The sequence below is a fragment of the Zonotrichia albicollis genome, chromosome 2, assembly GCF_047830755.1.
Source record: "Zonotrichia albicollis isolate bZonAlb1 chromosome 2, bZonAlb1.hap1, whole genome shotgun sequence".
Taxonomy (NCBI): Eukaryota; Metazoa; Chordata; class Aves; order Passeriformes; family Passerellidae; genus Zonotrichia; species Zonotrichia albicollis.
In genome coordinates, this window is record NC_133820.1 from 56,357,771 (window position 1) to 56,371,637 (window position 13,867).

At 38.7% G+C, this 13,867-nt stretch overlaps 1 protein-coding gene across 7 annotated transcripts in view; it reads left to right on the forward strand.

Annotated features, from left to right (window-relative positions):
- The window catches only part of LOC113458675 (uncharacterized protein C11orf87 homolog), a 157,884-nt gene that overhangs the window by 5,519 nt on the left and 138,498 nt on the right, over positions 1-13,867 (forward strand). For 3 of the 7 annotated variants that reach the window (XR_012579001.1, XM_074535194.1, XM_074535195.1), the window contains 2 exons: positions 2,913-3,011; positions 3,824-3,987. The gene's annotated coding sequence lies outside the window, so the exon portion shown is untranslated. Of the gene's footprint in view, positions 1-2,912; positions 3,012-3,823; positions 3,988-6,171; positions 7,378-7,453; positions 13,655-13,867 lie in introns of those variants that run through there. The other 4 variants (XR_012578999.1, XR_012579000.1, XR_003379162.2 and 1 more) reach the window with 4 other exon arrangements.

The following is a 13,867-nucleotide window of genomic DNA, read 5'->3' on the forward strand; positions in this document are numbered from 1 at the left end:
ATCAAAGGAAGATCAAAGCAGAATCTGAGCTCAGGGTGTGTAATTTTTGGCTGATCAAACACAGATATGTTCCCCTGTGTTGAAATGAAGGTTGGAGGAAGTTAACTAACTGGCTATAACATTTCCTTTGCATTATAAATTGGCAGTTCTAAGGGCTCCTTCCAAATCAGAAATAAACTCTCTTTGCTACCATAGTGCATATTAACTACAGACACCCTTGCAAAATAATCTTACAGGTGAAATACAGAGTCATACCCAGACCCTACCTCAGTCTGAAAGTCTGCTTGGGAGTTTTTTCTGGCCCCTATTTGTCCACTTGCAGCTAAGTGGATTGTGCTGCAGAGTAGAGGGCCAAAGGCAACCAGAGCAGAAGTTGCTCACACTGCTTCTGTGTTTTTGCATGTATTGTTTTCTCCAGAGAGAAAACTAGATGGATCCTCACAAAAGCTGGGAAGGTGTGATTCAGACATCAATGATATCAGTGGGCAGATTATGTGGCCCACACTTTTGATATCATTCTAATCTAGGCTAGATTGTTTTGAGACATGACATTTAAGATACTGCTAATGTTGTTAGCATTAACTGCTGCAGCCCTGGCTATACCTGTTGTGCAAATAAGAATCTGATTCTTCCTTTGATCTTGCAAAGTTGCTTAGAGTCCAACAGATGTCAGTAATCCTAGCATCACAAAACAATATGTATTTTACCATCAGAAAGAAATACATACAGCAAATGTATTGAAGTTTCAGCTTCCAAAGACGTTATAAACAACAGTGCATAAAACAGGATATGTTTTAAGATGAGTGCATAACAGCAGCTTATAAAACAAACATTTGGAAATAACTTCCAAATTGTATTCAGAAGTGAAAACAAAAGTGGTAAAAATATTTCAGGCTCCACAAATATGGACACTGATTCAAACAATTAAGAAAACAGCTAGAGGACTGTGAGTTAATACAGAGCCTCCAGAAGTTGCTTTAAATGTAGAAAACTGAGATTACATGTGTACATGTGTAGGGGAAGATCCCAAAAATTTTTAGAGAAAGAAAGGTAGCGTGGTCTCCTGACATGGTTGTATTCCCTAGTAAATCAAATCAAACCAAATCTAATAGAGAATTTTTTTCTAGCTGGTGACTAGAACAAGGATGAAAGGTTTTTGGTAAAATTACTATCAGAACATTGACAAGAGTTAACCAGGTGAGTTAATATTACTACCGGAACAAGGAAGGTGAAAATCCTTGTGGCAGGGTGTACATGAAGTGCTCCATAGCTTAAGCTTGCTGGAAATGCAGAGCTGAGCAGAGCTGGTGCTTGTTCAACCATTTGTCCCTCTGCTGTATCTGGAGGTGGTGCCCAGGCTCTGCTCTGAGTGGACAGGTCTCACATTGAGAGGCATCAAAAGAAGTTTGTCTCCAGCAAGGTCAGATTTGAAGAGGCCAAAAAAAGTGTTCCCCCTGCCTCACTCTGCTGTGGGGTATGGTCTGACTTGCCTCTCCATCATGGGGAGGATCCTGTTTCCAGTACATTCTCTGGGCATCCAAAATGTGTTCACTCAAAATGTTTCCCAGGCAGTTTCCTCCAGACTTGCTGGGGGAGCAGGTGCAGAGAAGGAGGGCTCCTGTGCTGTCCTGTTCTCTCTTACTGGGACAGAGAAAGTGCTCACCTACAATAAGCAAAATCACATAATCTGAGTAGACGTGTTTATGGACACACAGTGGGTGTGTTCTGCAGTTCCACTGTAGACAATTGCCTGTGGAATCTCTGACATTTGCAGACAGAAAAGGAAACAAAGCTGTCCTGTTCCTGTCACCTCGGCAACATAGTCAAGCATAGACATTGACACTTCAGAGAGAGATGTTCATTTGTATCTTCCAGCACCCAAAAGTAGAAGGTTTTACTGAGAAAGCACTATGAGAGGAGCATATTTAAACCAAAGCAGAACAGAAGATTTATGCTGTCTGCTATGTGTGCTTCAAGAAGCCTGGGGTAGTAAATGTCTGAAGGATTAGAAACACAGCCAGAGTCAAAGAAACCTCCAAGAGGGCACTTTGGTACACTTAAACTTCCCAATGGAAATAGAAGAGACAGAATAGTTTGCACTAACTGAAAGTGATTGGGTCCTGCCTCTTAATAAATAACCATTCATATGCTGAGGCTTCCCAAGTGTGTGGGTGCATGCTCTTAGCCCTTCCTGGCTGTAAGAGAAAAAATGTGTTAACTTAAACCACCTTCACAGAACTGAAGCTGATGCCTGTTGGATTTCAGCTCAGCCGTGAGCATGTGTGTGCTCAGTAACAAGTGGTACCTGTTAAAGTGACATGAACTGCTCACAGATCTCAGATTATGCAGTGATAGGTGTACTAGAAGCTGAAGATACAGAGAACTTCTACTGGGCTAAAAACTGTGTAGCTCTATTGATCTGATGCCAGCTGAAGATTGAGCCTATTGCACTTGGAGAACAGATATCTACTTTGGCTTCTAAAAAAAAAGATCAAAAGAAAAGAAATGGTAACTGCTCAACCTTTTTCTGGCTTTTGTTCTAAGACTCAGCAAAGCTGGTGAGGGGCAAATATCAAACACTTAGGCACAGTTTAGTTAGAGACTTTCAGCATAGGCAGAAAAAAAGAAGATCAAACTTGGCCATGTTGGCTCATCTTGCCCAAATGAAGAAAATGGGAATGAAACAGGGTGAATGTGTGGGCATCCTTCACAAGGACTTCTGGATAGCTTTCAGTGCCCACTGAGAGAGTAATCTGTAAGGTTAACAAAGGAACTCTGGTGGTGATGAAAAGCTCTGCTGGTTTGCTAACAGAAACCAGAGATGGCAAATGGGACAGAGGGGTAGAGAGAGACAGTGGGATAAGAGTGACAAGTGGCAATATGTTGAGCTGTTCTGTTTCTGCTATTTATAGGAGGTAGCGGTTATCCTACAGAAGGAAATGTAGAACAAGATGTGCAGATTTGGAGACGATGTGGAACTGACAACCTGAGAAATGCCATCCATAAAGGAAGTAAGTCGAAGATGCTGAGAAATCTGCCTTATGTGTAGGATATGAGGGATGAGCAGTGCAAATCAAAGATGGAGAAACCAGAATATGGTGGTGAGAACTGTGCTCATTTGCTCATTTGAAATCTTGATATTGTTGCAGGGCAATGACTCAGAAGCCAGAGGGGGTCACTGAGGGAAGAAACCCAGGCCAGAATAGATCCCCAGGACACATTTGCAAAGAGATAAAAATAGGAGAAATGCTTTAGTTTTCACACAATAAAGAAAGTTGCTAGATTTGAAGAATAAATGTGTGAATAAATGTGTCTTGGAGTCCTTAGTCACTTATGCAGTAGTATGCCAAACAGTTTTTCTGTGGTGGCAATGGTAATTAAAAGTGCAAGAGCAGCACTGGAGGCTCAGCAGCCCCCCAGGCAGCTGGCATTGATACCCGACAAGAAGCCAAGAATGTATTTCAGCCAGCCACCATGGGAATCTGAAATTGTGTAGCCAATGCTTTCAGTGCTTCTTCTTGAACTTTAGAACATCTTTCACCTACACCAAACCATTTATAAAACACCATGTATGCATTGTTCAGCTGTAGAAATTCTCTTGAGCACATATATGCCATTTACATGATTGGTGTTTCCCACTTTCTGACTCCACTGTCTTGAAACCACAGACCTTATTTCTCTACAGCCCAAATCTGAAGAAGTGTGTTCTAGGCTTCAGATACAAAATTTCTAGAATGGAGAGATTACCACTGAAGTGTGTGTGAGATCCAGTGATGGACACATGACACAGCCAGCCTACAAAGCTCTCCCATCCACATTACAGGGACTTGGGAACACAGAGGGCCTGCAAACTCCTGGGGATACTGACGCTGAAAAAGAGAATGGAAGCAGTCAGGTCAGCTGCCTGCTGAGGATGCTAGGAAGAATGTGAATGAAGCTTGAAGAAAACAAATACGAAGAAAGTGAATGAAGCTCAAAGCAAGACAGGTATTAATGACCGAGCTGTGGTAAGGCAAAAGGAGAGCACCGGTCTCAATAGAAAGAGGAGGCAGGGAATCTTCTGTAAGGCTTTTAAAAATAAAATATTGATTATTTTTAATTAAAATGTTATAAAATATTTAAAGTAAAATATCATAAAATATTGCTCATTTGGATGATGCCCAGCCACCCTCACAAATGAACACTCTCCATTGACACACACTTCTGTGCCTCCTACTCAGCTTTCCTCAGGAGGGTCATGGCAAAATGAGGCTGAGCAATAGGAAAGCTATCATTTTCTAAGCTGAGAAGAGCAGTGCCAGGATCAATACAGCATGAAACAAGCATTGGACACAGCCTAACCACAGTCTCTAAAGCCTTCATTGCAGCTTTTCTTTGTGGTTTTGGAACATCTCTGAAAGAGAAGAAACAATTTCCTTCTTATTGCAAGCAATGCCCATCAAAGTTATTTTAATGTAGAGAAACAAAAGTGTTTCAAAAGTCTTCAAAGGGGTTCTGAGGGGAAAATGATGTGAACCCTCATTGTAAATAAGGGTACAAATAAGGGAATTGTAGCTTTTATCAATGTAGATTTGAGGTCCTCTCAGTGTTCCATGGGCAAAAATCCTGGCAAACGTGTTTAGTACAACAGCACAAATGGCTCTTTTCCATCCACAGAAGTTTGTGTTTGACATGTCATGTTTTATGTCAGTTCTGTTTGGGTTTATCCCACTTGCTGTCCTCAGAAATCTCTCCCAACATCCTGCTCCCCAGTAATGTGACTAACAAATCAGATGCACCATACTTTCTGCTCAATTAAGGACAGAAAAACAACCCTCACACAAGTAGTATCTAGGCTATTGCTGAAAATGGTGCTGAGCGTTTCAGATAGATGTTCAGAAAAGACTAAAAGGCAGCTACAGAAGAGAATCTTCATAAATTTCCTCCCAGTCTTTCTTACTCAGTGACACATGATCATTTATTCAATCTTTTTTAAGAGGAAAACTGCAGCATTCTATGTTTTTCTGCTTCCACAGAAATGTGAGCATTTTTTGGACTTTTTGTCACAAAATGAACTCTTTCAGCAGTAAGAAATCTTGCAACACTAAGTGACATGCTTTGTGCCCATCCTGTTCTTTCTTCCCCATAACTTTTCTTGGGTTTTCCCTGTGATTATTCCTGTCACCAGCTAACTGTTCTTCAACTCTGAAATGGTAAATAACAAAATGGAGATATGAAATAAGGATGATGCTGCTCCAGAGACATGGCCAAACAGAGATAAGTGGGGCAATGAAACCTAACATGGCAGGGCAGCTAGATTGGATGAAAGATATTTACAGCTTTTTAACTTCTTCAGGTTTGCAGTAGCCTACCATTTTAAGCTGAAAGCATTGTCTTTATGCTCCATATGTACATTGCAGATGTTGCAGTCCAGGGGCTGCTCTTCTTCTGCCACTGACCCTTTCTGTGGCCTTAGCTAAATCACTTTACCTTGTTGTTACCTTTAATCAAATTGTGGTCTCGTAAAGTATGATCCCTCTTTAATGCCTCAGTATCATGACATTGACTCGATGGGGACTTCTAACATTGCAACACAATTATTGATAATAAACATAACTAGCTGAGAAGAATCAAACCATTTTCTTATAGCCTTTACATAGAAGATTTTTAATTTCATGAAGGTCTGAGAGATTTCCATGTTTTGGGGTGAAATAGAAATGTATTGGTAATGCACTGGAATATCTTTAAGAAAATTGTATACCTACAATACCCCTTTATTATCTCTTCATGTTCCTGCAGTCTGCCAGCCTTACACAAATCTAGTCCTGTATGATTTTTTTTCCTACAAAACAAGCTATTAAAAGATGTTTTTGCTGCTCCTCTGCACTAATAATTAGTTTGCACACAAAGATTACTTACAGACTGTTCTTTTTCTTAGCTGATTTAGTTTGTTAAATGCATCTAATTGATTATATAAGAAAAAGAGACCAATGTACCTTTGCAGATGCCTTTGACTTGTTTTACAGAGTGATACTGTGCTGTGCTCTACAAAGTTCTATAATCTATACATCTGCTTCTCATTATTATTATAACTTTTGTTTAGTATATTATCTTCCCAAAGCTATTGTTTGATTTGCCTTTCAGCAAGGGAGACTTCACCTTTCTGAAGTTTCTTTTTCATTTTTTTACTAGGTTTCTGTTCTAATGCAACCCATTATTTTCAAAGGCTTTCAACAACAGAAGAATATCATTGTGCTCAGAGCAGATGTCTGAACTGATCAGGAAAATTATTGTTGGGGTTGTGTTTGACCATTTTCAGAGACTTTGGTGGCACGGATTTATAGTATAAGAAAATCTCCAAGCTCACCTATGCCTCAGGCACTCAGCATTCACTAAGGCACTGAACCTTTTCTCCAGGTTCATCTGCTCATGTTCTCCTGTCTTTCATACAAATGCATTGTAACACATCTCTACTAAGAAGAGAATACAATAAAACAAGCTGGAGCCAGTAGTCAGAGTGATGAGATTATTTTGAACTGCCTTTAAAGTTTCTTGTGTTAATGACTGGCAAATAGTTAGGACCTCTTAAAAGCCTGGCTCCAATACAGTGTAATGGCAGCTGTGAAACATAATTTCCCAAATAAGCTCTTACAATAGAGGACTCAGATATACAGAGTTCACCTATCTTTGCTTCTGAAAGCCCAAAGAACGTCCCAATCGTGCAAGCTTGCAGTCCCTGGTTAATTATAATCTCTGTTTATATAGCAGCCCTATCTCAAAACTCTTTTCAAACATTAAGACTCCTAGCACTTCTTTTGTGTAGGCATTATTATCCCTGTCATTATCATTATCTCATCTTCCATTTTATAGGTGGTAAATGAGCAAAATCACACTGTGAGTCAGTAGCTGAATTGGGAATAGAATATTGTAGTCCTGACTTTGTCCCTTGCTTTAATTACTCACTAACATGATTGTAATTTGTGGGTTGAAGTGATTTTGTTCAGTGTAAGATCTCAGCAAAGATTTTTGTTTGTATGGCTTTCATGCTGATATTTTTCAGCTGTTGGTCTCGGTTTAAGTAGATAATAAGAGATGCTGTCATCTTCCAATTAAATACCTATCAATAAATTTTAATATTATATAATTTGAATAATAGACTGGAACAGCTCAAATGAAGCTTAGTCTATTGAGCAATGAAGTATTTAGGTATTGATGTTCTGTCCTAATCTAGTCATAGTAAAAACCATGATGGAAATCTATGGAGAAATGTACTTTTGTAAAGTGACTGGGTTTTAAACGACAGTTGTTATTAATTAGTCTTTTCTTTTAATGTGAAAATACCATATGCAATTACTAAATTAAGTTAAAGCCACTTGTCTATTTTTTTTTTAGTCAGAACATTTTAGTTGGTATAAAATACACAAATGTGTTCAGTTGAAACTAGACAGTTAACCTTATTTTTTTCCTTTTCCAGAACTGTTTTAATCTGGAAAGGCAATCTAATCATTGCATTGGCTCAAACAATAGCTTAGCTTCAAAACATCCCACTGACAGCACCCCACTCCTTTGTTTCTCTGTCATCAAATGTCGTAAGAAAGAGAATAAAAAATTAAATATTTTTACGAGTGGTTACTCAGAAGACCACAAGGTGCAGTCCTGAGAGAAACTGAAGATGCTCTGAGAAGTGAAAGCATGGTCCTCCCATAAGAGAAGTGTAAGACCCTCAATATTACAACATGATTGTTTAGAAATAGTGGATTGCCCTTTTTCTTCCTTGTTCATTATTCTTTTCCTCTTTCTCCTCCTCCTTCTTTTAAATAACAGGATATCTTTGTCATTCCTTTAACTACACTGTAAAAATCTTATCCTGTCAGTGGTCTGCTTGCCTACAGGTGCAAAACTTGGTTTTGGTGAATTATCATAGAAATACTTACTGCCTTAAAGGTATATCTTTCCAAGGGAATAGATCCCTCAAATAAAAGTACAAAGCCCACTTTGCTCCCTTCTACTTGTCCCAGTTATGGAACAAAAAATGCTTGTTGGTTTCAACAAACAAGATCTCTTGCAAGGCGATTTGAATGCTGTATTTTGTGGATGCAGCAGTCATGTACACAGTCTTTATACAACTGACAATCATGGAGAAGAGAACCTAGGTGAGCAATTTGTTTCACAGTTTTCTGTACTAACAGGGTTACAATTCCCTGCATTTGTTCTGCGCTATGTCGGCACTTTACACTCTGATCTTTTATTAATTCTTCTTTAATGACCTGTTCATTTGCTCATAAACCAGATCTCCATGTCTCCCAATCACTTTATTAGACAAGTTACAGCCCTTCCCTTCCCTTCCCTTCCCTTCCCTTCCCTTCCCTTCCCTTCCCTTCCCTTCCCTTCCCTTCCCTTCCCTTCCCTTCCCTTCCCTTCCCTTCCCTTCCCTTCCCTTCCCTTCCCTTCCCTTCCCTTCCCTTCCCTTCCCCTTTTATTCTTTCCCTAAGGACTTCACATAATACAGCTTTTCATCCCATCTCAGCTGTGTCTCTACATTTCCCCTTATTAGGAGGACATCCCATTCTCCTGGTGCCTGTTCCTGAGAGTTTATGCCCTTCAAAACACACTTTGTGGCAAATGTCCTCTTCCTCAAACTTGTGGAGTAAATATGACACATAGGATTGATAGTGGAAGATGATACCTGCCTAACTGAGAAATACTCTAACATCTGTTTTTTCTTGCTATCACAGTTTATGGGATTTTCAAATGTGCATTCTTATAAGAATTATTACATATTTCTCTAACTAGAGCAGCTGAAACCACATATAGCACTATGCCTGCATAGGCCTGTGACTGAAATGACAAATGATATTTTTATGTTGTATAATTTTCAGTTATGCAATTTCAATTTCTTGAAATCTCTCTTCTCACTTATACGTTACTCCTCAAATAATAGCTATTTATGATTGTCACTTCTATGCTGTGCCTCCTATGTTCCACCTGCACTTCTTAGTTCTACAAAACACATTCTCCTATAAAAACGTTAATTTTTGCCAGATTTCCCCCACCCTGTAAATTCAGCCTTCCCTGTTCTGTCAACTCAGTTTTCCCTTTGCTTTCCAAGCTTTTCCTCTGTACACTGATGCTTCTCCAGTGTGACCCACAAAGGTGGTGAGAGGTAGATTAGCTAAGCTTTGGTCCTGGGCTCCTCAAGGCAAGGAAAAATATTTGCAACATAGCAATTATTTAGAGACCTGATTTTAACTGCTGAAGTGTGAAGGTCAGAAGAAGTAGGAAACAGGATTCCTTGGCGTAGCCTTACCTAAGCACACAAAGAAAAGTTATGGTTTCAATACTTTCTTGGAGTACAAAACAGCTAATCAGCCTCCTGCTATCATGCAAGGACATTACTACATCCAAACATGTTCCTGTAGAGCTTTAAAAAAACTGGCCAACTTTGTTGAGTGTTTATTGCATTGATATTTTCTCCTTATTTCCAGATGCTCCAGTTGGCTTTATTTTATTTTGGAGAGAGTTTTATGTTCTCTCAGAGCACCTCTTGATTAAAATCAGATCATTCAGTTGCTTTCTCAATGTGTTTCCAGTCTAATTTCAGACTTGACATGGCAAAGAGTATAATAAAACTTAGCAGAAAGATACAGAGAGAAAACCGAAGAGCCCAGTAATAAAAGATTACATGGTTCTCCAGCAGAGTCTAATAAACACAGTGGTGAAGGAAGCAAGTTTAAAATGAAATCTCAGTAAACAACTGCTTTCTTGCTGATTACCACTGGTAAAATAAGCACTTCTGAAACAATGCTATTTTTGTACAAAAGGATTATTCACAAGCACATTGTGCATGACAGCAGGTAAATGCCAGGAACAATGGAGGGAAAACCTTGAGCTCATCCGTGTGTCAGAGCCTTTTCTGTTTCACAAGGTGATCATGCAGCTCAGAGATGGGGGCTCCTGCCATGGGAGAGGCATTTGCAGCTTGGGCAGCTCTGTTTGACACACAGGTTTTTGGGAAGGAGGGAAAGAAGCCCCTGTGAGGGGCTGCTGCTGCAAGGTGCTCCATCCAATCCAACAGGCAGTTAATGACACACTTAATTTTACCCTTCCCATGAGCAGGTGCTTGTATCCTGGGCTGGATTTGACTACAGGGCACAGTACCTCATATAATAGGACTTTCACATTTCTGGTCCTAGTTTAGAAGGTATGGGCATGAAGAAAGTTTGTCCTTATGAAGTTTTGGGATGATGCTCTAATAAAAAAATTAATATTCTCACTCCTCACCTCAAACTACAGCCTCAGAAAAAAAAAAAAAAAAGCTGAAGTGCTACGAAGCTAGTAAAAATTAATTTTGTTTTAAAATAAAATTTCTAAACTTAATTCAAAATTCTGTTAGAGAAGTGGTTAAAATCCTGGCCACAAGCAAGGTGAAAGAAAAATTGAAAGAACAAGGCTATCCACAAAGACTTTCAGCTGTGCAACAATGCAAGAAAATGCAAGAAAAATGCATTTCCAGCAACTGGTATCAAGATTTTTTTACTATTGCAATAGTGGAAAAGTGGGGATAAAACCAAGATCCCTTGGATGTTCAGGGGCCAGGAGATGATAACAGCAGAACAGAATAATCATGAGTGCTGCTAACTTCCCTCATCACACAGTAGTTGACCAAAAAAAAAATTTTATATATGTATACATATATATATATATATATATATATATATATATATATATATATATATATATATATATATATATATATATATAAGGCCCTGGGCAAAATTTGAGCTATGTGAGTTGCTGATGAACAGCACACTGAGATGGAGTTGACTGAGGATGGATTTTTTTCTAGTAGAGCTAGAGGTAAATGGCCCAGCTTTCTTAGATTTCCTCCCTGGAACCAAGCCAGGATATTATGGGGAGAGGGAGGGTTGTTATGTGCATGGAATGAACAAGAAAAATCTCCTGTCTCAGGCTGAGACATGCTGCCTGGAGCTGAAAATCCCAGATTCAATCCCTTCACTCCCAGCCTTCTGTCTGCAGAGAGCAGCTGCCAGGCTGTTACCCTGTGTCCCTTTCGTAGCGTTGGTGTTCCACACTCTGTACATTTACAGATGGATCACATGAACATTGGTGAGGACTGCTCTGCCTTTGGCCCATGGGATGACCTGCTACAGTTAGTTGATGTTTCACCAACCACTAGCCATGCTCTCTATTTAAAAATATACTCAAAGTCTGCTCCTCCAAATTCCCTGAAAACTCTGTAAACTATTAAGAAAAGCAAAAATATTAAATGTGGAAGGTCATTACTCTGACCCTGCTGTTCTAAAATTATTGGCTAATGAATAAAGTAAACTTTATGAAATTTTTAGTGCATAGTTACAGTTAAAATATTGTCCTTCTTTCCTCCCTTTGCAATAAATTTACTCAGACCCACTTTGCATTAGTAGATGTACGCATATGCAGCTTTAGAATTCTGATGTTATAATTAGAACTGTGCATTTGGTCAGGCGAGCTCAAGGTTGTCTACTTATTTCTTCATAGTCTGGATCTATGTTCTACTCCTAGAACCATTTAACACCCAGTTGAATTCTGCAAAAGCCCAGTAACCTTCCTCAGTCGGCATCACATGCATCCTTTTTTTTTCTTTTTTTAAATTCTCACCATCACATGTGGGAGGTTTCTTCTTTACCAGAACAAGAAAAGAATATTTTTCAAAAGTAAGAATAGAAAATGAATATGGAAAATTGTCCTTAAACTTCATAAAGAATCGTCTCCTGAAACTGAAAAAATTGTGAGTCCATACCACCCAGACTATCGTATTCTAAGAGGTGTGGGGGAAAGAAAGAAAAATAATATCTGCTTCTGATCTGGGTAGACTGGGAAGCAGAATTGTCAGCCAAAGTAAAACTATTCCAGCTCAGAATCTCTGAAGGACACCTCTAGTATCCTTGCAGGACCTTAACTGACCTACCAGTGCATATGAGACAAAAAATTTATTTTATTTCAGCGGTAAAATCCATTCTATCTACAGTCCTATGTTTTCAAACCATGTTTAAATCACTGGGTTTCACCTGTTGTAGTGGGAGTATGTAAAGTCTTGGAAGACTTCCACACAGATGGCCTTAATCCCATGGGGAGATAGCAGATTATTGCCAGGGTTATTGGCATTCATGGAGTGCTCGGTCTGGCAGGCAAATGATGACATCAATCTTGGTGAAAAAGGGATCATGCATTATTCTACATGCAATCAAGTGCTAAATTTAAACACTGGTGGGACAATAAATTTTTTTGCAAGAAGGGTCATTAATAGGCAAGGGCCTGAACCATCAAACCTTTACTTACATGAACAGCCTCTGCTCACAGAGGTTATCTCATTAGGCAACTGCTTTACTGAAAAAAGGGCCTTGTAATACAGGGATTGAGGAATTACTATCTGGAAGAACAACTTTTCTAATTATAGACTAAAAAAAATTCATGTATGAAAGTCCTTTTGTGGGATTTAGAAGTATTTATGCTGTCTGCTTCTGAACAATGGGAATCAAGAGAAAAGTGGGAGTTATCAAGGTTCTAATGAGTACAAACCTTGTTGTAAAATTCAAAATCTATCCTCTTAATATAATGTCCTCTATCACACAGTGGCCAATCCTGTTTGAGCCAGAAACCTAATCCCCATAAATGTCATACTGTTTATAAGGTATGCTTGAATTCACTATAACTAATGACCAATTTATTCTTGAAAGAGGGCACTCTTGAAGATACTGTGCCCTTTATTTTCATGCCAGATAAAGTAAGGGTTTTTCATGACTGCATCATCTATATTTTTTATTTATATATTTAAATATAATTATAATAGTTAATCAGAGCAAAGGACTAATGCACAATAACAACACAGATTTTTTCCCCCCTAATTTCTGAAACTTTCTGTATTCTGCTCATGGGTATTCCATTTGGTTGCCTCACAGCCAATGTAAACCAGAATACCAAGGTATGTGTTATTTCCCTTTTAGTTTACAATGCTTCTCTTCTCACTCTCTTGTTAAAAACTGTAAAATTAGTTGCCAGAAAGAGCAAGAACAATCTCTGCTTTTCATTCATTTTATCTAAAGCAGAAATATTGCAAAATTGTACATGAACACACAGAGAAGGGGCTGGGACAGTAGGGAAGGAGTTAAACATTTGCTGAGGTCTATACTACTGTCCCCTCTCTGAATCCATTTTTCACTCTCTACAGTTTAGGAAAAACCTTGGAATAATTATGATACTAATACACAAGACATATTTTCACCATTTTCTAATCCTAAGAGCAAGGTATAATGTAAATAATTGAAGGCAATGGACAACAGGTAAAATTAATACACAAAAGATTTTAAATTTATTTAAGGTAATTTAACTTGCAGTAGCTTTGTGTTGCCTCTCCCAACACGTAAACGCTGAAGACATAGTCATATATTCTAGTGCAATAAATAAGTAGTCCTAGCTATTCACTTTTGCAATAAACACATCTCAAGTTAGTAAATTCTTGGTTTTGAACTTTATCCAATCCCCAATTTGGTTATTTCTGCCATAAACAGGGCTAACATTCTAAGGTATCTGCGTACCTTTATTATATCTCCTGTTTTCTTTGCAAAAGGCCATTCTTATGGTGTTGTTTGGGTTTTTAAAAATGAATTATTTCTTATCATCCAGCAACTTCTAATCAGCAGTCTCAGATCAACTGCTGCACCTTAACTGAGGTTAACAAACTTGCACATGCTTTTGGGATTAAATGCTATCCTTTTCCCACTTTCACTTTAGGCTAAAGGATTCAGTGGAGCCTGGTCAGGGAGCACAGCACTACTGCTCTATACTTTGGTTGCTTCTGTGTGGGATCAAAGCGTTCTCCAGTGGCACA